Source organism: Aquarana catesbeiana, linkage group LG03, assembly GCF_042186555.1.
Source record: "Aquarana catesbeiana isolate 2022-GZ linkage group LG03, ASM4218655v1, whole genome shotgun sequence".
NCBI classification, from domain to species: domain Eukaryota; kingdom Metazoa; phylum Chordata; class Amphibia; order Anura; family Ranidae; genus Aquarana; species Aquarana catesbeiana.
Window position 1 is genome coordinate 649,458,760 of NC_133326.1, and position 25,497 is coordinate 649,484,256.

The following is a 25,497-nucleotide window of genomic DNA, read 5'->3' on the forward strand; positions in this document are numbered from 1 at the left end:
TGGAGGGATCGGATGAAAACGGACAGCATGTCCGTTTTCATCAGATCTCACCCGATCCGCCAGCGACGGACCTGGATGTAGGGCCATCTGTTTAGCGGATCGGACCAGGTCGCATGTCTCCGCTGACATCCGACGCTCCAGACTAACATGGAGCGCCTGTTCAGGTCCACCATCAAAACTGACAGGCGGACCTGAACGGTCCGATCGCGTGAAAGGGGCCTAACGATTTGAAGGTATTGGCACAAAACAACAGGCGTCATGTATAGTAGAATAACCATACAATAATCAGAAAGTACACAGTGTATGGAGGGAAAAGGGGGTGGGAGGGGGGATAGGGGAGGAAAACACCACAGGATAATTTTAAGAAAACACTGGTACACTTGCAAGTCTCAATAATTTTGGGCAGGTGTTATATGTGGGATCCATCCACGGCCGCCAAATCCGTTCGTACTTCAAAGGACACCCTCTCTTGGTTGAAATGTTGTTTGTATGTGGCACTATTAGAGCCAGGTGTGTTTTTGGGTGTATCCCAATTTGGGTGGACTCCCTTAAAAGGCCTGCCTGTTTAGTGTTACATTGGTTGTGAACAAGCAAGCGATCGCTTGTGAAACGTCTACCATTGTCTGTCTGGCTGACCTTTTTTTGACAATAAAGATGACATTGAGATAATTTGGAGTTCCAATTCCTTGTCTTGTTCGTCTTCTACGGTGGTGAGCCGAGGTCTGCACCTGTGATCCATCCTGCACCTGAGTTTGCCTGGAGCGGTGTGCTTCTCTCTGTTCTTTTCTCCCCATCATTGGTGTCACTGGATGAAATAGTGCCCCATCATTGGTGTCAGTGGGAGGTATAGTGCCCCATCATTGGTGTCAGTGGGAGGAATAGTGCCCCATCATTGGTGTCAGTGGGAGGAATAGTGTCCCATCATTGGTGTCAGTGGTAGGAATAGTGACCCATCATTGTTGTCAGTTAAAGGAATAATGCCTCATCATTGGTATTAGTGAAAAGGAATAGTGCCCCATCGTTGGCGTCAGTGGGAGGAATAGTGCCCCATCATTGTTGTCAGTTAAAAGAATAATGCCCCATCGTTGGTATCAGTGAAAAGGAATAGTGCCCCATCATTTGTGTCAGTGGATGGAATGGTGGCTAATAGTTGGTGTCAGTGGAAGGAATGGTGCCTAATAGTTGGTGTCAGTGGATGGAATGGTGCCTTATAGTTGGTGTCAGTGGAAGGAATGGTGCCTTATAGTTGGTGTCAGTGGAAGGAATGGTGCCCCATGGTTGGTGTCAGTGGATGGAATGGTGCCTTATAGTTGGTGTCAGTGGGTGGAATGGTGCCCCATGGTTGGTGTCAGTGGATGGAATGGTGCCCCATGGTTGGTGTCAGTGGATGGAATGGTGCCCCATGGTTGGTGTCAGTGGATGGAATGGTGCCCCATGGTTGGTGTCAATGAAAGGAACGGCTCTCCAAGGGCTGGATAAAGGCAAGCAAAGGGCCGCATGGGGCCCACACATTGGAGACCCCTGCCTTGGTGCATTGAGGGGCTATGTAGGATGGAGACCCCTGCCTTGGTGCATTGAGGGGCTATGTAGGATGGAGACCCTTGCCTTGGTGCATTGAGGGGCTATGTAGGATGAATGGTACTACAATGCACCAGGCATGTCACATGGAAGTGGGCCCTTGATGTCTCACATCCAGCAGCTTTAGGGTGGCCATACATTATACAATTTCCTTGTAGAACTCTCCTTTAGATTTACTAGAACCTTAGCAAAACCTTTCTATGTGGATACAATCAGGCAGGCCCTTGCTTTACATAGTTGAAGGTAAATCTAAATGAAATTGAATAGGAGAATTGTATAATGTATGGCCAGCCAATGACCTGTCATCTCCTGGCTGCGGTGACTTGATCCATCGCTCTGTAAATAAAGACATCTCATTATCCTGAATGTTTCCCTGTCACATCCTCCGCAGCCAATGACCATCAGGCACCTCTTGTCCTCAGCTCTGTTTTATTTATAAATCAGCCCGCCTAGTGAACCTGCCATTCATGGTTGGCTGCCCACCAAAGCCGGGCATTGTGCCCTTTTCCAACATGGCCGCTCCTTCCAGCGCTGTCCCCATGGTAACCGTTCCTCGGCTCCTTCTTCTCAATAGAAAGACCGGTTGCGGCGATGGCGTGATGACGTCGCGTCGCCAGAAGCCGCGTTCGCCATATATAATGTGGAGGGGGAGGGGTGAACGGGTTAGTTGAGCATTGGAGGCGGCCGGGAAGGGGCTGCGGGTTTGGTGGAGAGCGCAGAGCGGAGACTGCGGGAGGAGGAGGAGCGCTTTAGCAGGTACTGCACGGTGGTGGATCGGCAGGGCGGCCGGCAGGGGGAGCAAGTGTGTGAAAAGTGGGGAAGACTGGGCAGTCATTGAATGAAGTGGGCGGGCTGTGGGAGGCGCAGAAGGGACAAAGGGGCCTGATAGCAGCGAGGAGCTCCAGGTAATGGGGTGCGGGGTCCAATCAGTGCCAGCCTGGGGTGGCAGGGCATCCTCTGTGCCTGTGGTCGGGGGCATGGGCTGGTAGGGGCAGGTGATGGATTGGCCATCATTAGTCTGGATCTCTCCATGAGGCAGATGGGACCTGGTGGTGATGGGGACAACTCATAGTGGGGGATGCTTTAGTTTTGTGATGGGACTTTCTGGAGCAAATCAGGACATTGTGTTCAGGATGGATGGAAATGAGAACATTGTTCATCTAGTATGATAAGAAGCACTTCACACGGAGAACTGGTGGGGTCCCGGTGGTTGGTGGGCATGTGGTGGTCCTGGTGGCTGGTGGACATGTATTGGTTGCGGTGGGTGGTGGTCACAGTGACGTTGCTTGGACCCTGTGCTCTTAATTGACTGGTTGAGCAGAATGGGTCAGAAAAATGTCCCCCCCCAGATCTACGTTGCCCTCTTCATGGGTGAGATCGGAGGTGGTGATGGGCACACGATGTAGGGACGCTTGTGGTTAAGGGCTGTGTGATTGGATGTTCCTAAGTAAACTAAGATGCTATGTTCATATTGGCTGCAATTAATCAGATTCTTCATCCAGTACAATAAAAAACATGAGTGGTGGTTCTCGCGGAGCACTGATGGCGTCTTGGTGGTTGGTGGACATGTGGTGGTCACAGTAACATTGGTTGGACCCTCTGGTTCTAATTGGCCGGTTGAGTAGAACGGGTCAGAAAATGTCCCCCAAATCTACATTGCCCTCTTCATGAGTAAGATCGGAGGTGGTGATGGGCCCACAATGTGGGGACTCTCATGGTTAAGGCATTTGTGATTGGACGTTCCTAAGTAAACTAGGGCATTATGTTCCCATTGACTGCAGTTGATCAGATTTTTTATCCAGTACAATAAAAAAATCATGAGTGGGGGTTTCTTGGGGTTCTGGTGGTTGGTGGACATGTAGTGGTCACAGTGACGTTGGTTGGACCCTGTGCTTCTAATTGGCCAGTTGAGCAGAACAGGTCAGAAAAATGTCCCCCAAATCTACATTGCCCTCTTCATGGGTAAGATCGGATGTGGTGATGGGCACACAATGTAGGGACGCTCATGGTTAAGGGATGTGCGATTGGATGTTCCTAAATAAACTAAGATGCTACGTTCAAGTTGGCTGCAATTAATCAGATTTTTCTTCTAGTACAATAAAAAACATGAGTGGTGGTTCTCGCAGAACACTGATGGCGGGTTGGTGGACATGTGGTGGTCACAGTGACATTGGTTGGACCCTGTGCTTCTAATTGGCGGTTGAGTAAAACGGGTAAGAAAATGTCCCCCAAATCTACATTGCCCTCTTCATGGATAAGATCGGAGTTGGTGATGGGCCCACAATGTGGGGACGCTTATAGTTAAGGCATGTGTGATTGGGCGTTCCTAAGTAAACTAGGGCATTATGTTCCCATTGACTGCAGTTGATCAGATTCTTCATCCAGTACAATAAAAAACATGAGTGGTGTTTCTTGCGGAGCACTGATGGGGTCCCGGTGGTTGGCGGGCGTGTGTTGGTCTTGGTGGCGTTTTCTAGAAGCCTGGACTTCTAATTGGGCAGTTGGGTAGAACAGGTCAGAAAATGCTCTGAGTCTACATTACCCTGTTCACAGGGAACATGGTGGTGGGTACACTCGAGGTTGAGGGATCTGTAATTTGGTTTTGTGATGGGACGTTCTTGAGCAAACCAGGATGATATGTTCTGGTTGGTAATAAATGAGCAGAGTTTTCATCTAGTGCAATAAAAACTGTGAGCGATGTTTCTCAAGTAGCACTGACGAAGTCCTGGTGGTTGGAGCCCGTGGTGGTTAATGGTGTTGGTGGGAGCCTGTGCTTTTAATCGGGCGGGTAAATAGAACAGGTAAGAAACAGACACAAACTTTTTATCTAGTATGATAAAAAGCATAAGTGGCGTTTTTAAACGGAGCACTGGTGGTTGGTGGACATGTGGTCACAGCAATGTTGGTTGGACCCTGTGCTTCTAATTGGGCAGAACAGATGAGCAAATGTCCCTCAAATCTACATTGCCCTCTTCATGGGTAGGACTGGATGTGGTGATGGGCACACAGTGTTGAAGACTTTTAATGGTTTTGTGATGGGATTTTACTGAGAAAACCAGGACAATATGTTCTAGTTGACTGTAAATGAGCAGACTTTTCTTCTAGTTTTGATAAAAATCGTGAGTGGCGTTTCTCATGGAGCACCGATGGAGTCCTGGTGGTTGGTGGACATGTGGCGTTGGTTGGAGCGCATGCCTTTAATTGGCCTGTTAGAACAGGTCAGAAACTGTCCCCAAAGTCTACATTACCCTCTTTACAGAGAAGATCCGGCATGGTGGTGGGTACAATCATGCTTCTGAGGTTAATAATTAGTTTTGTGATTGGATGTTCCTGTGAAAACTAAGAACACTGTGTTCAGGTTGACTGTAAATCTGCAGATTTTTCATGCAGTGCATCTGGTACAATAAAACTAGATTGCCTTTCTTGTGCAATGTTGGTGATTTATAGGCAGTCGGGCTGCTGGTCAGTAGATATGTGGTGGACACAGTGGGTTAGGTTGGAGACCATGCGTGGGCAGCTGGGTGAAGCAAGTCAAACTCTCTAAAGTCTACGGATAGTGATTTCAGGATGAGTGTGCCAGTTTGGTTTACTATTGTGTTTTGGAAATTCTTTGTGGTTGATTTGTCATGTCATAAGAGGTTCTTCTTAAAAGTACATTGAGACTCTTCATGAAACATGACTGAAGAGAGTGTGTATCTTGAGCACAGAAAAATAGGGGATGGTAAATAGAACATCTAGTTGGCTGATAAAAAAAAAAAAACTAGAATTTTATTTTTTGCATCAGTTTTGAACCACTAGCCATTTGGGCTGTGTGTGTGTGTTGAAATAGTCAGGGTGAAGACAAAAAACAAACAAAAAAAAAATAATGCCACAAAAAGATGTGATCAGCCTTATTCTGTTATTTTTGTGGAGACTGGCGATGGTTCTAAAAATCCATTGTTGCCCCTGTCTGTGCTCAAAAGTCTGTAAAGATCTGTTGGTATTATGTGGGGCACGCTCTTGATGAACAGGTGGGAGATTACCACCCAAAATCTAACTAAACCAGTCTCAAAGTAATCTCAATGTAGGGCAGACTCTACCACATCCTTCCTCAGCTAGGTTTTCTCTAATAGTTGCTAGAGGTTCCTTGAGTAGTGAGTAATTTCTGCCACTTAAATATGTAATCACTGACACACAGTGGTGTTTTTTTGTGTTCTTCAAGGGGGCATTCTTCTCACTGACCACCAATTTGAGGGGCTTTCTTCCTACTGACCACTAATTTAAGGGGCATTCTTCCCACTGACCACCAATGTAAGGGGCGTTCTTCCCACTGACCGCCAATGTAAGGGGCGTTCTTCCCACTGACCGCCAATGTAAGGGGCGTTCTTCCCACTGACCGCCAATGTAAGGGGCGTTCTTCTCACTGGCGGCCAATGTTAGGGGCGTTCTTCTCACTGGGCGGCCAATGTTAGGGGCGTTCTTCTCACTGGGCGGCCAATGTTAGGGGCGTTCTTCTCACTGGGCGGCCAATGTTAGGGGCGTTCTTCTCACTGGGCGGCCAATGTTAGGGGCGTTCTTCTCACTGGGCGGCCAATGTTAGGGGCGTTCTTCTCACTGGGCGGCCAATGTTAGGGGCGTTCTTCTCACTGGGCGGCCAATGTTAGGGGCGTTCTTCTCACTGGGCGGCCAATGTTAGGGGCGTTCTTCTCACTGGGCGGCCAATGTTAGGGGCGTTCTTCTCACTGGGCGGCCAATGTTAGGGGCGTTCTTCTCACTGGGCGGCCAATGTTAGGGGCGTTCTTCTCACTGGGCGGCCAATGTTAGGGGCGTTCTTCTCGCTGGGCGGCCAATGGTAGGGGCGTTCTTCTCACTGGCCACAACACGAATGTTGAGGGACTGCTGTAACCAAATCCTTGGATGGCTAGGACATGGTGATGGTCATAGCATTTGTTTTCCTTTCATTGAAAAAATGTATTGTAGTGGTATTAAATTGTCTAACTTGGGATATTAAGGTTGATGTAGACACACAAGTTGTCTTTTTTTTTTTTTTTTCTCCAGTCTGATTTAAAGGTCTGCCTGTAACTATTTTGTATGGTCTAAACCCTCCTATGCTTTTCAGCCAAGGAAGCTGCCATATTGGCCTCTGTTTGATGTGCAACTGCCATGGTTCTGCACATGTGAGTCATGACACCATACATTTGATAGTTTGGTTCAGTGCACTACCAATGTGACAGTTGGCATTCACAGCTTGCCAGGAATATAACGGTTTTCTGTAACAATTAAATCGATGGCTGTAGTTCTGCTTTTTGGGTAGGCAAGTGTTTTTCTTTTGCCGTGGAACTCTGGAGGGTACAGTTCTGTATCCATTTATGATTAATGTAACTGTATCTGTCTGTATCAGTGCAGACAATCCCTGTGCAGTAAAAAGATTGGTCATCGGTGAAGGCTTCTTTGTGGCGATCCAGGGAGCTGCGCAATGTAGCAAATTTTTAAAGCTGTATCAAATACTTATGACAGATGGTAACTACTTTTAGTTTTGTCAATATTTGGTATATGTTTGTATGGTCACTTTATGCATCAACAAATAAAGTCTTGAATAAAAAAAAAAAAAAAAAAAAAAAAAAGTTGCATTTGCATTCACGTCAGGTGAGGGTCGGTCTTTGCAGGCAATGTCACTGAGCTGATTGTTTGCCAGGATTGGTCCCTATGAGACTGTGATAACAAATGTTAACTTATTCACGTGCTTGTTGCAAACTTTCTCCACAAGTAACACCGAATGTTTCTTTTCCTATGGAGATAGGAGATTTTGGCAGGCCTTGGTGCATTTGAGGATATATCTGGCTGCCTATAGTTCTGGCCAAGATGTCTGTCTGGACACCCATCAGTGTTGACCAACATTATACTGTAGTAGTATTTAAGCTGACCTTCACCCACTTTCCACTTTCTTAAACCGGAGATTTACCCATAGCAACTTTTTAGAAAATAATGTTCTTTAGCAAGGAACATAGACTATATATTACCAAAAATATTGGGTCGACTGCACTTTTTGTGCACGTGAATCCGATACAGGCCGGCTGTTCCTTCAGCTCGCGCCAAGCAAAGTACCTGAAGTGCTCAGAGCAGCAGACATCCCATTTCCCTGCCCACTTGGTGAACCTAGCTTAACCTACTGGGTCAATTGTTACATTTCTCTCATACACAAATTTCCAAAAGTATTGGGACGCCTGCCTTTCATGGCATCCCAGTCTTGGTTTGTAGGGTTCAATATTGAGTTGGGCCCACCCTTTGCAGCTATAACAGCTTCAACTCTTCAGGGAAGGCTGTACACAAGGTTTAGGTAGTGTGTCTATGGGAATTTTTGACCACCACCTCCTACTGAGTTGAGGTCAGGACTCTGTGAAGGCCAGTCGTTTAACAGGGCTTGGGCTTGGCCACTTGGTTCCAGTGAAGGGAACGTTTAAGGTGTACCAAGACATTTTGGACAATTTCATGCTCCCAACTTTGTAGGAACAGTTTGGGGATGGCCCCTTCCTGTTCCAACATGACTGCACACCAGTACACAAAGCAAGGTCCATAAAGACATGGATGAGCGAGTTTGGGGTGGAGTCCTGACCTCACCCCAATAGAACACCTTTGGAATAAATTAGAGCAGGGACTGCGAGCCAGGCCGACTTGTCCACATCAGTGCCTGACCTCACAATTGCTCTTCTGGAAGAATGGTCAAACATTCCCATAGACTAAGCCTAAGCCCTTTGGACAGCCTTCCCAGAAGAGTTGAAGATGTTATAGCTGCAAAGGGTGGGATAACTCCATATTGAACATTTACGGACTAAAACTGGGATGCCATTAAAGTTCATGTGTGTGTAAAGGCAGGTGTCCCAATACCTCAGGCAATATAGTGTACATTCCGCATTAATAATTATGCTACCAAAATTAGTGTCTGCTGTATATTGCCCCAAGCATTGCTCCTGTTCCTTCTTGCTGAGGCCCATAGTCTCTGAGCAGCAGTAAATATTTAGCCTGTCAGCAGATTAACCTCTAGTGGCTCTGATTTTCAGCACCATGCCAAAAATGCAGAGCAACTGAGCATGTGCAGAACAGGGTGGACGGTGTATTAGTGGACTTTAAACGGCATCCCTGAACCTCCTGGTTGGGGTGGGTGTGCACTGTAAGCATCATAAAAAGTCACAAGGCTTCTCAAGGTGGGACTAGGTGTCCTTCGCACCAGTGAATTTTCAGCTGCTCTGTGTCCTCAGCTGCAAGTCGATTCCTGGGGGAGGAGCTATTCATGGGTTCCCGAGCTGCTTGTGTGTATTGGCACACAGAGCATCAACCTGTCCAATCAGGTACACCTATAGGGGGGCTTTTGAAGTGTCGCCTATAGAAAATATAGGGTACTGAAGTTTGTGGCCATTTCACGGGCGCACATGATATTAACTGCTAACCGACCGCCTCACGCAGATCTACTGCGGCAGAAGGGCTTGTACAGGCAGATTAACGTACCTGTACGTTGCCCTTTAAGAGGCGGCTCGTGGCGCCCGCCGGGAGCTTCCTGACTGCAATTGCGGGTCCCGCGGACATCGATACCTGCGATCGTCTGACGGTGAGGAAGAACGGGGAGATGCTAATTTAAACAAGCATCTCCCTGTTCTGCCTAGTGACACTCTCACTGATCTCTGCTCCCTGTAATCGGGGGCGGTGATCAGTGATGTGTCACACGTAGCCCCTCCCCCCCACAGTTAGAAACACTCCCTAGGACACACTTAACCCCTACAGCGCCACCTAGAGGTTAACCCCTTCACTGCCGGTGACATTTTTACAGTAATCGATGCAATTTTTTAGCATTGATCGCTGTATTAATGCCAATGGTCCCAAAAATGTCTGATGTGTCCGCCATAATGTCGCAGTCACGATAAAAATCGCTGATCGCCACCATTACTAGTTAAAAAAAAAAAAATCAATAAAAATGCCATAAAACTATCCCCTATTTTGTAGACGCTACAACTTTTGCGCAAACCAATCAATAAATGCTTATTATGTTTTTTTTTTGTTTTTTTTTTACCAAAAATATGTAGAAGAATACATATCAGCCTAAACTGAGGAGAAAAAATGTTTTTTAAATATTTTTTGGGGATATTTATTATAGTAAAAAATAATGCGTTTTTTTCAAAACTGTCGCTATTTTTTTGTTTATAGCGCAAAAAATAAAAACCGCAGAGGTGATCAAATACCACCAAAAGAAAGCTCTATTTGTGGGGAAAAAAAGGACGTCAATGTTGTTTGTGTGCAACGTCGCGTGACTGCGCAATTGTCAGTTAAAGCGACGCAGTGCCGAGTCGCAAAAGGTGCTCTGGTCAGGAAGGGGGGGTAAATTCTTCCGGGGCTGAAGTGGTTAAGGTTGGACATGTTTGGTATCCATTTTCTCAAGGCAACCTCATCTTTTATATTTTATGAAAAATATTGCGTTTCTTTGCCCTAAAATTCACTTTAAAGCGGTGTTCCGCCCAAAAAAAAAAAAAAAAAAAATTAAAAGCCAGCTGCTACACAAACTGCAGCTGCTGGCTTTTAACAATTGGACGCTTACCTGTCCTGGAGTCCAGCGATGTCAGCACTGCAGCTGATGTTTCCATCAGATATTCGGGTGCTGCCGCTGCCATTGCGGGTACGGGTACCCGGCAGTGTAGCCTTCCGGCTTCCCGCCGGGAACCCTACTGCGCATGCGCGAGGCTCCGCTCCTCTCTCTTACTGGCCCAGCGACAGGGAGAGGAGGAGAGGGAGCCCCACGGTGATGTCACAGGCCGCGGCCTGGACTCCCGGAAGTGGGAACAGGATACCTGTCAAAGAGATTTTGGGTGGAACTCCGCTTTAATGTGTTTTTTACTGGAATTTTGCGTTCCCTAGACCTTTGCGGTAATAACGTGTGACATAAAAAATTGGAGACTACCACTATTTTATTCTCTAGGGTGTCTGCTTTCAGAAAATATATAATGCTTGGAGGTTTTGTGTATTCTTCAGGCCGAAAATGTTGTTTTTTAAACGCGTGCAAAAATGGCTCTGGCAGCGAAATGGTTAATGGCCGGATCAGGAGGTGAAAATAAAGAAAAGGAAAACAAATGCAGCCGTCATATGTAAGAATTGGTAAGCTGCAATATAGCGAGTTGCTTTTTTATAATGTCTTGTTGTAGTTACAATGCACAGAATACAGAAAAGCAGACAAGGCCCGTGTAAAAACACCTGCCGGTACGATCCAGGACTGGTACTACTGGTTTTTACTGTGCTGAAACGCTCGCCCTCATTTACTCATCACCCACACACTGGGATTGTTACTGTCAACAATCATATTTTAGAATGCAGAATAAAAACTAATGGAGGTGCATGCCAATGATCTGAAGTGGAGGAGGGGGGAGTATAATATTCAGGATTGTGCTAATCTTTTATGGGACTGAGAAATGGAGACGATCGGTTTTGTATGGCCGTACCCTATATGGGGGTATAGACCCCACATCTCTCCATAAAGAGGACCTGTCGTGCACTTATTCCTATTACAAGGGATGTTTTACCTTCCTTGTAATAGGAATAAATTTTTTTTTTAAAGTTTTTTCAAGAGAAAGTGTAAATAAAAGTGAAATACATTTTTTTTTTTTTTTAAGCTTCCCCCCTCCACGCGTGCTCGCGCACACAAGTGAACGCATACGTAAGTCGCGCCCACATATGTAAACGGCGTTAAAATCACACGTGAGGTATCACCGCGTGCGTTGGAGCGAGAGCAACAATTCTAGCCCAAGAACTCTAACTCTAAACAGGTAACCTGTAAACATTTTTAAAGCGTCGTCTATGGAGATTTTTAAGTACCAAAGTTTGGCACCATTCCACGAGTGTTCGCAAATTTAGATCATATGTCATCTTTCACAATATACAAAAATGGGCTAACTTCACTTTTTTTTTTTCCCCATAAAAATGTGTGAAAAATTGCTGGTCAAATACCGTGTGACATAAAAAGTTGCAACGACCGACATTTTATTCTCTAGGGTCTCTGCTAAAAAAACATATATAATGTTTGGGGGTTCTGAGTAATTTTCTAGAAAATGAATGATGATGTAGGGGCGAAGTGCCAGAATGGGCCTGGATGTGAAGTGGTTAAAAAAAAAAAAAAGGCTTCTAATTTTAATTTATTTTTTTTATTTTTAGCTGGCTCCCAGATTCAAAGCAAATTTGTCAAGCACTGTATTAGCAGAATTAATTTTTTTTTTTTTTTTCAAGCGAACTCCCACAAAGGCTTATGGCTCAAACGCTGAATATTTTTCAGCATTTTTTTTTTTTTAACTTTTACATTTAACTCCATGCACACTCTCATTTTTTTTTTTTTTTTTAAGCTACGAAAACGCTGGAAAAAACACTGGTAATAGCTTTTTGTAGTAGCATTCATGTATGTTATTATTTATTTTTTTTTTTTTTTTAAGCTTTTTTGCAGTAAGCTTTTTTTTTTTTTTTTTTTTTTTTTTCTTGCTCCTAGACGCTGAAGTTCAAAAAATGCTAATGGCCTAACGTAGTGTGCATGGACACATAGGATAACTATTTAGCTTCTAGGAGCAGAAAAATATGCTAATGGCTTCTAGGAGCAAAAAAAAAAAATGCTAGTGTGCATGGAGCCTTAGCCCAGGTTCACATTGACAGCGGGAATTAAATTGTGCGATTTCATTCCCGCATGTCAGTCCCGACTTCGGGGGCAATTTCAGAGACATCTGTGCGGGTTTCTGCACAGATGTCATTTGAAATCGCAGCGTCGCACCGATTCGGACGGTGCCATTGCTGGCAATAGCCACTGATTTGGCATGCGATTTGACATGCCAAATCGCTGCATTGTGAATCGGGGCTTAAAGCGTTTTTACAGCTGAATAACTCCTAAGACCCCTTTCACACGTCTGATCCGGTCCACCTGTCAGTTTTTCAGGCGGACCTGATCGGAGCCTCCAGTCACTTCTATGAAGCTGCGGATGTCAGCGGTGACTTGTCTTCTGACACCCGCCGCTATTCAGACGGATGGTGACCCTATTTTTAAATCCGTCTGGCGGATCGGATGAAAACAGACAGGTACTCCGTTTTTCACCCGATCTCTCGTAGAGGACAGCGGGACTCTGACAGGTCAGTCTCTGCACAGTGAGCGGAGAAGGACTTGTCATCCACCAGCTCAGCGGAGATCAACGGATCGATCCCCTGCCGAGCAAGCCGAGTCTGCCTGGCCGACAGGCCCGTGTGAAAGGACCCCAAAGCTTCATGCACATTAGTGTTTTTTCTAAGCTCAAGCTGAAGCTGTAGTCAGCATTTTTTTTTTGCTCTCAGAAGCTAATTCATATTATCCTATGTGTCCATGCACACTACTTTAGGCTATTGGTGTTTTTTAAGCTTTAGCATCTAGGAGCAGAAAAAAAAAAAAAGGTTTCTGTAAAGTTTCTTGGAGCGTTTTTCCAGGGGAAACGCTCCTAATAGTGTTTTTTTTTTTAGCTTTTTTTTTTTTTTTTTTCCTTTTACTGTGCACGAGTGCCTCAGCCGTTCGTGACTCTCCCTCCAGATTGGCCGAGATACATTGGCTCCTGCTGCTGTCAATCAAAGACAGTTAGCCAGTCAGGAGAGAGTGGAGGTGGGGCCGATCCGCGACTCTGTGTCTGAATGGACACACAGCTCGGGTGTCCCCAGAGCAAGCAGCTTGCTGTGGGGGCACTCGACAGGAGGGAGGGGACCGAAGAGCGACCTGAGGAGGAGGATCCGGGCTGCTCTGTGCAAAACCATTTCACATAGCAGGTAAGTATAACATGTTTGTTATTTTTATAGAAAAAAAACGAGCCTTTAGTGTCACTTTCATTTGTTTCATCCGTGTAAACTGATGCATTCTGCTGGAGAGCTTGTGATTTGAAGGGGGAGAGCAATAAAGACTTGCTGGCTGGATCACTAGGTAAAAAAAAAGCCTAAAAAAGAAACTGATTTGCATCCATCATATCTAAGAATTGGTAAGTTTACTTTTAGGCTTAATACGGTTTTAATACAAGGACCTACCGGCATGGTCCTAGTTTTAGCACATGAGGGTACTATACCGTTTAGCTGTGCTGCCCTGTGATGATGTAGAAGCCCTTTTATTCATCATTATGGAGAATATCACAGCGGACCTTTTTCATCAGTGTAGGAGGAAAGAATTGTATCAGACAGTCGGTATTGCTGCCTAGCAACCAGCCGGATTCTAACCCGCACTGCAGTGTTACAGTTGTAGAATAAAAGGCTGGATTTGATTGGCAGATGTAGAGCAGTGTCAGCGGGTTGAGACCTTCCTCCCCCACGCCGCTTGAAGAATATGCCCCATCAGGTTTTTTTAAGGGGACCCTGTCACCTTGCCCATGCAGGGCATAGGACCCACCCACCAATGCAGCTGTCAAAATAACCGGCTGTCAAAATGTAATAAAATTCCGCTAAAAAGGATTTGTCCGTCTGTTGTACTGCAGGCCGACCGGGAAAAGAAATCTCAATGTGTGTGGTCAGCCTTTAAAATAAAAGTGTCTTTTACAATACGTGGACTTTGTAAAATTTCTAATGCATGTGCGACGATCTGCAAGTCCTAAAAGCTCTGTGCTTCCCGCCAAACGCGTCGGTACAGAACGTGCCCCCGCTGGCTATTTTTAATAAAGGAAGAATATAATTTTGCGTCTCGGTGTGCAGCGTTCATATTTGCTGGTTATAATTGATTACTTCGGTGGAGACGAGCCGAGCCACCACCTGAAATGTAATTACGGGGCGCAGAGTCCTAATCTCAGCCGTGTGGGATGTTTATACGTGGCCTCGTGTACACGGTGGCAGGATCTTGCTGATCACGGGTTATCATTTTACATGCGTACAGCATACAGTGCATCCGGAAAGTATTCACATCACTTCACTTTTTCCACGTTTTGTTATGTTGCAGCCTTATTACAAAATGCATTAAATTCATTATTTTCCTCAATTCTACAAGCAATACCCCATAATGACAACGTTGAAAGAAGTTTGTTTGAAATCTTTGTAAATTTATTAAAAATTAAAAAAAATCCCATGTACATAAGTATTCACAGCCTTTGCTCAATACTTTGTTGGAGCACCTTTGGCACCAATTACAGCCTCAAGTCTTTTTGAGTATGATTCTACAAGCTTGGCACACCTATTTTTGGGCAGTTTCTCCCATTCTTCTTTGCAGGAACTCTCAACCTCCATCTGGTTGGATGGGGGTGCACAGCCATTTTCAGATCTCTCCAGAGATGTTCAATCAGGTTCAAGTCCGGGCCACTCAAGGACATTCACAGAATTGTCCTGTAACACAGTCTTTGTTATCTTGGCTGTGTGCTTAGGGTCATTGTCCTATTGGAAGATGAACCTTCACCCCAGTCTGAGGTCCAGAGTGCTCTGGAGCAGGAAGGATGCCTCTGTACATTGCTGCATTCATCTTTCCCTTGACCCCGACTAGTCTCTCCCAGTTCCTGCTGCTGAAAAACATCCCCACAACATGATGCTGCCACCACCATGATTCACTGTAAGGAGGGTTTTGGCCAGGTGATGAGCAGTGCCTGGTTTCCTCCAGACATGACGCTTGTCATTCAGGCCAAAGAGTTCATTCTTTGTTTCATCAGACTAGAGAGTTTTGTTTCTCATGATCTGATAGTCCTTCAGGTACCTTTTTTTTTTTTTTTTTTTTTTTTTTTTTTACTGAGGAGTGACTTCCATCTGGCCTCTCTACCATACAGGTCTGATTGGTGGAGTTCTGCAGAGATGTTCTTCTGGAAGGTTCTCCTCTCCCTCCACAGAGAGACGCTGGAGCTCTGTCAGAGTGACTATCGGATTCTTGGTCACCTTCCTGACTAAGGCCCTTCTCCCCCGATCACTCAGTTTGGCCGGGTGGCCCAGTCTAGGAAGAGTTCTGGTGGTTCCAAACTTCTTCCATTTACAGATGATGGAGGCCACTGTGCTCATTGGGACCTTCAATGCTGCAGATATGTTTCTGTACCCTTCCCCAGATCTGTGCCTCCATACGATCCTGTCTCTGAGGTCTATAGACAATGCCTTGGACTTCATAGCTTGGTTTGTCCTCTGACATGTATTGTTAACTGTAGGACCTTATATAGACAGGTGTGTGCCTTTCCAAATCATGTCCAGTCAACTGAATTGACCACAGGTGGACACCAATCAGAAATATCTCAAGGATGATCAGTGGAAACGGGATGCACCTGAGCTCAATTTTGAGTGTCATGGCATAGGCTGTGAATACTTATATACATGGGATTTTTTTTTTTTTTTTTAATAAACTTGCAGAGATTTCAAACAAACTTCTTTCGTGTTGTCATTATGGGGTATTGTTTGTAGAATTTTGAGGAAAATAATGAATTTAATCCATTTTGGAATAAGGCTGTAACATAACAAAATGTGGAAAAAGTGAAGAGCTGTGAATACTTAGCGAATTTGTAAAGAGTCCTGTGCGTTTTCTGAGTGGTTCAGATGCGAATTCCAATGCACAATTGTCTTCTATTGGAACGCTTCTGAATCGCACATGTCACCTGTGTTTTTTAACACAAATTGAGAAAAAGACGGCATGGGGATTTTCATCTGGTGATCCAGCCAGCAAGTCTGCTCCTTCAAAAGCTCCAGCTCTCCAGCAGAATGTATCAGTTTACATGGATGTAATCAACCACTTAACACTGCAGCATTGTCTCCAGTGTGAAAGCCCGAGGGCTTTCACCCCGGAGCGCTGCGCTGGCAGGACATCAGGAAAAGTCCTGCCAGCAGCTTCTTTGGAGCGGTTTACCGCTCCTCCACCGCTGCTCCCCATTGAAATCAATGGGGCAGCTCTGGGATACCACCGGCAAAACGCCGCTGTTGCAGCGTATGGCGTGCGGTTTTAACCCTTTCCCAGTCAGATTTGAGGCGTATTTCGGCCGCTAGTGGGTGCTTTTACCCCCGCTAGCGGCCGAAATGCGCCGCAAATCTGACAGTAAAACACCGCTAAAAATAGCGGCGTTTTACCGCCGACGCTATAGGCGACTCGGTGTGAAAGGGGTCTTGGTGTATTTAAATTTTCTAATACATTTAACACTATCCTCCCACCCAGACTGGCCATGCTGCTGTGCCTCCTATGCTCGTTCTTCCAGAGTGGTGTCTCTCTAATACAGGAGATGTTACTGGCTAGATCACCAGTTTAAAACAGAGTGGGGAAAAAAAAGCCTTAAACAGAAAACGAACGCAGCCACCCCATATAATGGTCAGTAAGCTGCAATATAATTTTTTGGGGTTTTATACTGCTTTTTAAATAGGGTTCATTCTGTGCATGCACCACCGCCGCATGAATGGCGTTGATGCTTGTGTGCAATGGCCAATAGGCTCCAAGTACGCCGTACACATTGGCGCAAACTTGTACCAGCATGCTCCTTTAAAATCAGGTCCGAACGCAGGACCCGGGAATACAAACTTTTCTAGTTTTGGTTTGCGCTGAGAAAACACCAAAGAACAAAACAAAGCAGCGTGCATGGGCCCATAGCATACAGTACGGCTGCGTTCAGATCCATATCGATAACGGGTCTGAGTGCAGCATATTGTACGTCCTGCGTGCACGTGCCTTACAACAGGAAGTCGTTTCATCTTGGAAGCTGATTGGCCTGTCTTAAGCCGATCAGATCTGCTGTGTGTGGGCAGATCTGTGCATGGAAGGGCTGCTACTGCATTGCAGATACTTGGCACTAGACAGCTTGTTGTGATTCCTCATACAATGCCGATCGCATACACAGCCCCCCTCCTCGTCCTCACGGACTCCCACAGCCCAGAAATGTGATGATTTCTAATAATTAGAGCTCTGCAGTCCATGGTGAGTCATACAGATGAGGAAGAGACGGTGTGAGATTTTTTTATATTTTCCTATTGTCCTTGGCAGGCGTAATATCGGATTTCCTGAAGAGAAAGTAATCTAAGGACACGTTTCCCGGCTGTCTGGCCTTCTGCTAGTTCAGTGACCCCCCCCCCCCCCCCAGTGTATCCAGTCAGCCCAACTTGTAGACGGCTCCGGGGCTCCGCTGTCTTCCAGGATGGATATACAGCTCCCTGTGCTGCTTTGGCAAAGCACTGTTTGTGCACGTGAATCCAATACAGGCCGACTGTTCCTTCAGCCCGAGCCAACCGAACTACCTGATTTGGTCAGAGAAGCAGACATCCCATTTCCTTGCCGACTTGGTGAACCTACCTTCACCTAGGGTCATTTCTTTTCTCTCATACACGAATTGCCAAAAGTATTGGGGCACATGAACTTTAATGGCATCCCAGTCTTAGTCTGTAGGGATCAATATTGAGTTGGCCCATCCTTTGCAGATATAACACCTTCAACTCTTCTGGGAAGGCTGTCCACAAGGTTTAGGAGGGTGTCTATGGGAATGTTTGACCATTCTTCCAGAAGTGCGTTTGTGAGGTCAGGTACTGATGTTGGATGAGAAGCCTGGCTCACAATCTCCGCTCTAATTCATCCCAAAGGTGTTCTATTGGGTTGAGGTCAGGACTCTGTGTAGGCCAGTCAAGTCCTCCACCCCAAACTCTCTCATCCATGTCTTTATGGACCTTGCTTTGTGAACTGCTCCAAATCATTTGGTGGAGGGGGGATTATGGTGTGGGGTTGTTTTTCAGGGGTTGGGTTTGGCCCCTTAGTTCTAGTGAAGGGAACTCTTAAGGCATCAGCATACCAAGACATTTTGGACAATTTCATGCTCCCAACTTTGTGGGAGCAGTTTGGGTTTGGACCCCTCTGGTTCCAACATGACTGCGCACCAGTGCACAAATGCGCTCCTGGAAGAATGGTGAAACATTCCCATAGACACACTTCTAAACCTTGTGGACAGCCTTCCCAGAAGAGTTGAAGCTGTTATAGCTACAAAGGGTGGGCCAACTCGAAATTTTGGCTAGAAAATGAACCCCCAAACATATAATTAGCGGAGACCTTAGAAAATAAAATGGCGATTGTTGCAATATTTTGTGTCACACGGTAAAATTGCTACAGTACTTAAAAATCTCCAAAGGTGATGCTTTAAAAAAATTCTACAGGTTTCCAGTTTAAAGTCACAGAGGAGGTTTTGGACTAGAATAATTGCTCTCGCTCTGATGTTCGTGGCGATAACTCACATGTCTGGTTTGAATAACCATTTATATATGCATGCGCGGCCTCCATATGCATTCAATTCTGCACGAGGGGACGGGGCGCTTTTTTAATTTTTTTTTTTTTTTTTTTTTTTTTTTACACCTTCCTTTTTAATTTTTGTGTAAACATTCCCTGTAATAGGAATTGGACATAACAGGTCCTCTTTACGTGGAGATCTGAAGTCTACAAGTCCCCACATCTCTCCTCAATGATGTAAAGCCTGAGATCTAAAAAAAATATCGATCTCAGGCTTTCCAGCAAAAAAAAAAATGGCAGTGTTTACATCTGCCAGAGCTGGAAGTGATGTCATGATGTCACTTCCGGCCTCCGAGGGTCATAGAAATGGCTGGGGACCACCTGATCCACGGCCTGCTCTATGGTAAACCACCGGCAAGTTCGCACGGGAGAGACCTGAGAAGCACCTGAGGGGTACGTCCTCTCCCGCCGCCTATAAAGGCAATTAAGCGGCTAAACCGCCACTAAGATGGCATTTACATGTGAGGGAATCGCCGGCTGAAAAAAAAAGATATCTGGATGATGCAGGCCAGATGTTTTAACTACAATGGTTGCAAAGTCCCATCTTTATTAACCTGTGGAAATGTTTAGGGGGAGCAGTTTAGAATTAGAGGAGGTCTAGTGCTGGAATTGCTCTTTTTCTGGTGTTTGCGGAGATACCTCACATGTGTGGTTTGATCACCCTTTACATATGTGGGCATGACCTATGTGCGTTCACCACAACGTGTGAGCATGGGGTGTTTTACACTCCCTTTTTTTTTTTTTTTTTTTTTTTTTTTTAATTTCACACTTTCCCTTTTTAATAACTATTTTTTTTTAATCACTTTTATTCCTATCACAAGGAATGTAAACATCGCTTGTGATAGAAATATGCAGTGACAGGTCCTCTTTAGAGAGAGATCTGGGGTCTATAAGATCTAGTGGGTTTAAAAATATAAAAAAAAGAATGGCCTTGCTTACATTGGGCCAGAACCAGAAGTGACGTCGCTTTGGTCCTCCTAGACCTAGACCATAGAGATGAGTGGAGGCCATCTTTCCTCCACTCATCTATGTTACCAGCCGATCGGCACGGTTCCCGGAGCTACCGATTTGCCCAGGTAAGCTGGGGAACCAACTGAAAGCGGGTGGGGGCCATCCCCTCCCGCCGCCGATGCTGCCTCTTCTTAAAGTGATCCAATGGCGAATCATTGCTTGGATGACTTTTTTATCGGTTAGAGAATTGCCGGCTGTAATAAACAATACTGGGGACTATGGCATATTGCTGCAGCCGTAACTCCAGTAGTCCACTACCGACCGAGGATGTCATTTTGTCTTATGCCGCGTACACACGGTCGGCCTTTTCGACCGGACTTGTCCGACGGGCGCCGACGGACCAAATCCAGCGGACAATCCGAACGTGTGTGGGCTTCACCAGACCTTCAGCGGACTTTTCCAGCCGCAAATCTGACGGACTTTAGATTTGGAACAGGCTTCAAATCTTTACATCGTAACTCTGCCGGACCCAGAAATCCGCTCGTCTGTATGCTAGTCCGACAGACAAAAACCGACGCTAGGGCAGCTATTGGCTACTGGCTATCAACTTCCTTATTTTAGTCCGGTCATACGTCATCACGTACGAATCCGTCGGACTTTGGTGTGATCGTGTGTAGGCAAGTCCGTTTGTTAGAAAGTCTGTCTAAAGTCTGTCGGACTTTTGTAGCTAAAAAGTCCGACCGTGTGTGTACGCAGCATTAGGACCTGGTCGGAAAGTGGTTGTAAACCCTTACATGTACTCACTGAAGTGACTGGCATCTGGTTGTACTTATTTATCTGCAGTCTTCTCTACATCAAAGTGTAGAATTTATAAAGCTTGTCTGAGATTACAGAATGCAGGGTGCCGGGAGCTGAAGCTACAGAACTCTGTGAAAGCTGATTGAAGGGACACCCCCCCCCCCCCCGCACACAGGAATGGAGGTTTCTCCCCTGTCACCATTTTTCTGTTGGTGTCAGGAAAACTTAGAAAGTGATTCATGCTGATAGCGGAGGAACCAAGAAGCAGACAGAAATGACACGAAGGCCTCTTGTATATGATACTCCTGTTTAAGCATCTACTGTTTCACAGGTGTTTTTTCCTGGTATGTATTTTCGCATATATGTACGTGCATTTTCACGTATATGAGTTTGCGCATTTTCGCGCAAATGCACATAAGCTTAGTCTCCTGTTCTCTTTCTGCACAATATGCATTAACGTGCATTTGTGTGCATGAGGCATAAAATACTGACCAAAAAAGCAGTTTTTCTATTTTTTTATTTATTTACAGTATTTTAATTTTTTTTCTTTTACTGAAGAATGCACAATGCTTCTTTACGCACCCGTGTGCATAGGAACATTACAAATAATGGGCTGTATTTTAGCTCAGTTTAAAAAAAAAAAAAAAAAAAAAGCTGCAGTGTGCAAGAGGTCTTAGTGCTCTGGATTGAGACTAGTACTCACTATAGATGAATATGCTTTGTTCATATTTCATGTCACACTTTGAAGTGTTTGTGAACACACATCTAAAAATCTGCACTGTAATGCATCCAATAGCATTTTTAACTATAATTTTATTTTACTTTAGTAAAAAAGATTAAGTGTGTGTGTGTGTGTGTGTTTTTTTTTTTTTGTTTGTTTGTATGTTCCGGCGCTGGTAACAATGGTCCCCCAAGACAAATATAGTGGTTCTTCCTAGGGGGGGACATAGACAACAATAAAAAATTGGCAGGGGTGCAGACCTTTTCATAATATTTAAAAAAAAAAAAAAAAAAAAAAAAAAAAAAAGATGCCTACTAATTTTACTTCAAGCTAAGTCTCAGACATGTAATCACAACAGATTGTTTAAAAATTAAACAGTGCTTGCACATCCCGCCTGGCCTCCACCTGCATGTACGATCTGCTCTGCGTTCCCCTTTAAGAGGCTTTCTTTGTGTTCTGCTCTGTATTTTTCGCATTACTCTGCGCCCCTGGAACGCTATTTGAAAGGCAATGAGTGTTGCGGCTCCTCCTGATTAATATTCCAGGCTATTCAGGCTGGGATTGTACACATTCTCTCATCAGCACGTCCTTGGATCGGGTCGGCGGGGAGACACTGGAGGCCTGTCCTGTACCAGGAAGTGTTCAGCAGTCAGGCTGACGAGGATGGTTAAGCGTCTGAGTTCTCCCTTGTTTGCTGAGCTGCCGCCCGCCGCTGTGCGTCTGCCAGGGCATCAATAAAAGCCATCAATAATTCATGCGTTTCCCTTTTGAAGCTGCGCTTATGCTTTTTTTTTTTTTTTTTTTTTCTTTTCTCCCTCGTGCTTTTTTCATCAGCCATCAGAGTAACAAGCAGCTTGTTCTAGAAAAACGCCTGAAAAGAACAGATTGTGTTTTATCTTCTTCCTCCGTCTTAATTTAATTTATTTAGCGCGGTACCTGGACTGAGCAGGCCTAGCCTTGTAATTAACACAAGCAAGACATCAAAGTGAGAGTAATTTCTCGTTACAAGTGTAGCCAGACGGTAATCGGCTTCTCTTTTTTTTGCTTTAATTAAATCTTTCGGTCCTATTAAGTAGGAGCTTTTTGTAGCCCGGCCTTCTTTTGGACCATAAAAAGCAGCTGCTACTGGGGAAGGTGACTGGCTGTACTGGTTAGAGGGCGGCAGCTGATCAGGGTGGGTTATATTTTAAATCGCTAGTAAAATTGGCTTCATTTAAATCAACTTGATTTTTAAATCATAATTTTTAAAGGGTAACTGTCATCTCTGTCCCGTAGTGTCTACTCCTCTGACCCGCTGTTGTCTCACCAACAGTCCCATTCACTTTAATGGGACGGCTGGTGATGCGTCAGTGACGCAGCAAGGCGAGGGACGTGGCGGCAGCGGGTGAGTGGATGCCCCGCTAACGGGCACTGCCATGATGGATCTGAAATGACAGGTGCTCCTTAAATGTAAGGACTTCTTCTTGCTGGTAGTTAGAATCTTTAATATTTGCAAACAAAATGAAGGTTTCCTATTTAGAAAAATAAGCTGTCAGGTTAGTAAAACGGCGATATCAGAACCGATTAAGGCTATGTTTCCACTATTGTGTCCCCAAAGTCGCGCAATTTACACTGCGACTTTGCTATGCGATTTGTGTTGCGATGTCATGCGACCGGTGAAAGCCATGTGAGAACAAGTGCACCGAAGTAGCAACAAAGTAGTGTATCAACCTTTTTTGGAGTCGCTGCGACTTGAGTTGCACCAATTAGAACGGGGGTCATTGAAATGCATGGGTTTTGACTTGTCATGCGACTTGACATGTGTCAAGTCGCACAACAACTTGCAGTAGTGGAAACAGAGCCTCAATCATACAGTTTGTAGTGTACATAGATTTGCAAAACAAATGGGATGAATGAATATTCCTGAACTTTAGTTTATATCATGGTTACTGTGAAATTGTGTGAATGCATCAATGCAGTGCATGTTATCTCAGCTTGCAGAACTTGGATTCATTGAATGAGTTTACCAAAAATGTAAATATTGCAGAATATACAGCCTCATGCTACATAACTAAGCTCAATTTCATACTGAATAAACTAAATTATTAATATATCTTAAATAGAAAACTATCTTTAGATAGATTTTTACTCCAAAAGCATTTTCTTTAAAATAAATATGATAAAAATCAAAAAAATGTATTTAAATAAAAAAAAAAAAAAAAAAAACAGTAAAAAAAAAAAATTATATCCACCCCACACCTGATTCACTTAATGACATTCCTTGCTCTGAAAATTTAGGTATTGAGGTACACATGGGGAGCATGCATGGTGAGCGGTTGTTTTTCCATCTAAGCCAGGGGTCCCTAAACCTTTCTAAACAAAGGGCCAGTTTATTATTCTTCAGTCTTTAGAGGGGCCGGACTATGGCCAGCAGAAGTAGAAAATGTCCTGTAGTCAGTAACTATGCCCCATCATTGGTATCTGTGGCAGGAATAGTGCCCCATCGTTGGTATCTGTGGCAGGAATAGTGCCCCATCGTTGGTATCTGTGGCAGGAATAGTGCCCCATCGTTGGTATCTGTGGCAGGAATAGTGCCCCATCGTTGGTATCTGTGGCAGGAATAGTGCCCCCATCGTTGGTATCTGTGGCAGGAATAGTGCCCTCATCGTTGGTGTCGGTGGGAGGACTAGAGCCCCATCGTTGGTGTCGGGGGGAGGACTAGAGCCCCATCGTTGGTGTCGGGGGGAGGACTAGAGCCCCATCGTTGGTGTCGGGGGGAGGACTAGAGCCCCATCGTTGGTGTCGGGGGGAGGACTAGAGCCCCATCGTTGGTGTCGGGGGGAGGACTAGAGCCCCATCGTTGGTGTCGGTGGGAGGACTAGAGCCCCATCGTTGGTGTCGGTGGGAGGACTAGAGCCCCATCGTTGGTGTCGGTGGGAGGACTAGAGCCCCATCGTTGGTGTCGGTGGGAGGACTAGAGCCCCATCGTTGGTGTCGGTGGGAGGACTAGAGCCCCATCGTTGGTGTCGGTGGGAGGACTAGAGCCCCATCGTTGGTGTCGGTGGGAGGACTAGAGCCCCATCGTTGGTGTCGGTGGGAGGACTAGAGCCCCATCGTTGGTGTCGGTGGGAGGACTAGAGCCCCATCGTTGGTGTCGGTGGGAGGACTAGAGCCCCATCGTTGGTGTCGGTGGGAGGACTAGAGCCCCATCGTTGGTGTCGGTGGGAGGACTAGAGCCCCATCGTTGGTGTCGGTGGGAGGACTAGAGCCCCATCGTTGGTGTCGGTGGGAGGACTAGAGCCCCATCGTTGGTGTCGGTGGGAGGACTAGAGCCCCATCGTTGGTGTCGGGGGGAGGACTAGAGCCCCATCGTTGGTGTCGGTGGGAGGACTAGAGCCCCATCGTTGGTGTCGGTGGGAGGACTAGAGCCCCATCGTTGGTGTCGGGGGGAGGACTAGAGCCCCATCGTTGGTGTCGGGGGGAGGACTAGAGCCCCATCATTGGTGTCGGTGGGAGGACTAGAGCCCCACCGCACTGTTAGTGGGAAGAATAGCCCCAACGGCTGCATAAAAGCAAGCCTAGGGCTGCACTTTGGAGACCACTGATCTAAGCTTTGCAGTGGTTCCCCACTCCACTCCACTCTTAGATCAGGGGTCTCCAAACATAGGGCCACTTTACTGTCCTTCAGACATCGGGGGGGGGGGGGGGCGCAGTGGCTTATTGCAGCTTACCAATTCTTACATGTGATGGGCGCCTTCGTTTTTCTATGTTAGGCGTTCTTTTATTTTCATCTGGTGATCCAGCCATTAGGTCCTGTGTGGGTTTTTTTTTTTCACTTTTCAATAGGGTTTCATTAAGGTTCTTTATAGAATGTATTAATATGAAAAACCTCAAGGGTTTACAACCCCTTTTAATTCACTCTAATCAGCCTTAAAGAGGGAGTCCACCTGAAAAAAAAATATTAAAAGCCAGCAGCTACAAATACTGCAGCTGCTGACTTTTAATAAATGGACACTTACCTGTCCATGAGTCCAGCGATGCCGAAGCCGAGCATTAGCTTGGCTGCTGCCGCCGCCATTCTCGGTGAGGGGATAAGGAAGTGAAGCATTGCGGCTTCACTTCCCGGATCCCTACTGCGCATGCACGAGTCGCACTGCACGTCCTAAGTGGTCCCCACTATCTCCTGGGACCTGTGTGTTTCCCAGGAGACAGTGGGGGGTGTGAGTGCGGGGGGGGAGTGACTCCCGCTGGGGTCTATTCCCGGAAGTGGGTGCAG

The 25,497-nt window shown here is 45.7% G+C and overlaps 1 protein-coding gene across 3 annotated transcripts in view; it reads left to right on the forward strand.

The window, feature by feature from the left end:
- Positions 1-2,188: 2,188 nt before the first annotated feature.
- The window catches only part of SMARCA4 (SWI/SNF related BAF chromatin remodeling complex subunit ATPase 4), a 105,185-nt gene continuing 81,876 nt past the window's right edge, over positions 2,189-25,497 (forward strand). For 2 of the 3 annotated variants that reach the window (XM_073622611.1, XM_073622615.1), the window contains exon 1: positions 2,189-2,334. The gene's annotated coding sequence lies outside the window, so the exon portion shown is untranslated. Of the gene's footprint in view, positions 2,335-2,387; positions 2,484-25,497 lie in introns of those variants that run through there. The other variant, XM_073622614.1, reaches the window with a different exon arrangement.